Below are 4,060 nucleotides of genomic sequence, written 5' to 3' on the forward strand. Positions count from 1 at the left end.
CACATTTTTCTAGTATTCTCTGCTTTCAGCAATATCTATCTGACATCAGCAAGGAGATCTCTTTCTTCATGTCTCTTAGGAATCTGGCCTAAAGCTCCCTATCGAGGTACTACTACAACCAATGTTGGATGACCTTAAACAAAATTCTACTGATATGTGATATCAATTAAATTTGCCTATAATTTGAACATTTGAGCATTCTACTGGAACTAGATATCACATGCATGATACCAAGCATGATAGAATTTTGCAAAGCAAATGACCTGTTCATAGCAAACACAACACTTTTCAACAATAGAAAATAATTATGTCCATTTACTTGTCCAAACTGAATAAATAGAAATCACATTTACTACATCTGTTGAAGAGATAACTAAGAAGCTCAGTATCAGCAGCAAAACACAGGCCAGGCTCATGTATGTCAGGGTGAAAAGTAAAGTTCAGGAGAAAGCTGAAGAAAATGACAGCAAGTCCACAAGAGCAACAATATGACTTTGAGTCTATCCCATCTGCATTTCAAGAACATCTCAAAAATATAATTGATGCATTGAACACTTACTATTGAATAGCTGATGAGCTATGGGAGGACATTTAAAGCACCCTTAACAAAGAGAGAAAGAAAAGCTCAAAATAGATGCCAGAAGAGATTCCGAAACTTTCTCGTAATCTTAGAGTAGCTAAAGCAAATGGAAGAAATGGTGATATGAGGGGCTGAATAGAAAATGTAAAAAGGCATCTCAAGAAGACAAAGCCAAGTATTATAATGAAATCCTAAAAAGACCTAGAATTAGAAAACCAAATGGGAATAACACACTCAGCGTATCTTGAAGTGAAAGAACTAAAGAAAATACATAAGTCTAGAGTTTCAATATTGAAAGATTTTATATGCATAATATTGAATGATACAGGAAACATCAGAAGAAGATGGAAAAATATAGAATCACTATACCAAAGAGAGCTAGTTGGCTTTCCACTATTTCAGGAGGTCGCATATGAACAAGAACCAGTGGTGCTGAAGGAAGAAGCTCAAGTTGCACTGAAGGCCTTGATCAAGAACAAGGCTCTGTGAATTGATGGAAAATTAATCAAAATATTTTAAGAAGTTATTAACATACCTAATAAAACACTAGAAAACATATGATGAAATTAGAAGCACTCATTTGTCTATGCCAGGAAATTTTAAATAGAGCTTGTTGGCCAATTAACTGGAAAAGAAAAAAGGTAAGTGAAGGTATGAGGCTAAATTAAAAATTACTCTGAGTCATGTTGTTTTAGGTGCCAATGAGTTGATTTCAATTAGTTGTAACTTTATATAAAACATAATGACACACTGCCTTGTCCCTGCTCCATGCTTCCAATTGTTCTTAACCACTGTGTCAGTCCATCTTGTCCAGGCCCTTCCTCTTTTTTGCTGCCCCTCCACTTTATCAAGCATGATGTTCTGCAGAAACTGATCTGTCCTAAGAGGTGCAAAATACGTGAGATTAAGTTTTGCATTCCTTGCCTTTAAGGAACATTCTGACTGTACTGCTTCCAAGATTGATTTGTTTGCTCCTTTGTCAGCCCATGGTATTTTCCATGATCCCTTAATGAGAACAGATTTCTTCTTTTTTAGTTTTCCTTATTCAATGTCCAAACTTCACAGGCATATGAGATAATAGAAAATATCATGATTTTGGTCAGATACCTCTTAGTTCTCAAAATAATATCCTTGTTTTTCAACACTGAAATAGACCGTGTGCAGCATTTACTGCTACTTCCATGATTTATGCTTGAGAATCCAAGGATGATAAACCCTTACCAAATTCAATGGATGATGGCCACTGAGCCATTTGCCTTCCTTTTTCTTTTTTCTTTGAGCATAGTAAACCATATTATTTTCCAATTTAAAATGTTTAATACCAGCCCATTTAAGCTCAATAATGCCTAAGATAATTCTATTTATGTATTCAATTCCAATTTCTATGACTTACAATTTTCCAGGATTCATTCTTCGTATAATTCAAGTTTAATTATTAATGGTTGTTTGACGCTGTTTCCTCTCATTTTTGACTTTTGTCTCATTGGAAAGTAAAGGCTCCATAAAGTTTGCTCCATTTAAATCATTAAGGTTGACTTTGTTTTAAGGACAGAAACATGGTGGTGTAATTAGTTAGGTGTTGGGCTACTAACTGCCAGGTTAGCAACTCGATACCACTACTTGTTCCATGGGGGAAAGAAGGGGCTTTCTACTCTCATAAAGAGCTAAGTCTCAGAAATCCACTACCCCGTCCTATCAGGTTGCTATAAGTCGGAATCTCCTGGACGGCAGGGAATTGCTGTTGTCATTGGGAGGTGGTAGGCCTTCTCCAGTCCTATTTTGAGTGTCTTCCAATCTGAAGGGTTCCTATTCTGGCACTATTTTAGACAACGTTCTACTGCTGTTCCTATGGTTTGTGTGGCTAATTCTTTTGAAGTGGCTATCCTAGTTCTCTTCCACGTCAGTCCTTAGTCTGGAAGCTCCACTGAAACCAGTCAACCAGTTTCTCATGGACAATCCTGATCATATTTGATATATGGATAGTGTAGTTTCCAGCATCACAGTAATCTGTTCATTTGACAAACACAATATGAAAAACTGATATATGAATTGGGTTATTATTATAGGTTACTATTATTATTAGAGGTTAGGTATAAAATAAATAGATACATATATAAATACGTATACAAATATCTGAGGAGGGTTCAATAAGTTAGTGAAAAATGTCAATTAAGGTATAACGAATTTTTCTATAAATACTTTAAAGCCCCCTTGTGTGTGTGTGTGTGTGTGTGTGTGTGTGGTGTAAGTATGTATATACAAGTCCTGGTGGCATAGCGGGCTATGTATTAGTCTGCTAACTAAAAGGTCAGTAGCTGATAACCACCAGTCCCTTTGTGGAAAGAATAACTGGAGAGTTTTTGCTGCTGTAAAGAATTAAAGTCTCAGAAACTCTCAAAGGCATTATACCCTGTCCTATAGGTTTGCTATGAGTCAGCATCGACTCGATGGCAGTGGGTTTACTTTTTATATACATATCCCAGTTACTATTTAGTTGTTTAGATCTCATTGAAAACCCATGTTCATAAGAGAAAAACTGTGTTCTAATGGATTTTCAATATCTGTGATCTTTCAAAAGTAGATGACCAAGTCTTTCTTCTCAGACACCTCCAAGTTCACTTCAACTTTCAACCCATTGGTTAACAAGTTTATAAATGTATTAATCATTTGTGTCACACAGGCATTTATATATAGTTAGAGTTGAGATCCCATCTTTAATGGGAGAAACTCATGTTTTTGCTGGAAACACCACTTGCATAGCCACCACCTGTGTGTTAATTGTAGTTTGCATGCTTCTAGGATACTAGTCACTCCATGGGAGGAATACAAGGCTGCCCATAAAGACTTACAATCCTGCTGTGGTTAGGTGTGTAGAGTTGTTCTGACTCACAATGGTAGAGCAAACTATTGTGAGGTCCTGTGTTTATGTTTGAGCCCTTTGTTGAAGTGATTGATATAATCCATCTTGTAAAAGACTGTTCTTCTTTTTAGGATCCCTCTAATTTACCAGGTAGTACTTTTGCCAGAACTGGTTTCTCCTGAACACATGTCCACAGTAAATGAGATGGAATTTTTGGCATCTTTGTTTGTAAGCTCTGTGGGTCAGCAAACCCAGTGCCTTGAATTAAGTGCCAAAGGCACCTGACTCTAGTATTCCTCACCCCAAGGCAACCTACCTTTATCTTCATGGGTCAGCAAGTCTAGCTACCCTAACTCAGTGTCCAGAGGCTCCCAGCTTCATAGACCAGCCTTCTGTGTAAAAACATTAAATTTTGCTTGCTCTTTACATCAGCTGTGACGTCTACCACTCTCGTCCATGCTCTGAGTCCTAGTTCTGTGGCTGCTTCTCTGATGTCATACCTGGTTCTGGATCCTAGAGGCCCACAGGGCAGTGATCTCAGGTCCAGAGGATGCAATCCACTCATGAGTCTTGTTGGTAATGATAGTCATCCTACTGCTTTTCTAAAGGCTCATTTTATA

The sequence above is a fragment of the Tenrec ecaudatus genome, chromosome 2, assembly GCF_050624435.1.
Source record: "Tenrec ecaudatus isolate mTenEca1 chromosome 2, mTenEca1.hap1, whole genome shotgun sequence".
NCBI classification, from domain to species: domain Eukaryota; kingdom Metazoa; phylum Chordata; class Mammalia; order Afrosoricida; family Tenrecidae; genus Tenrec; species Tenrec ecaudatus.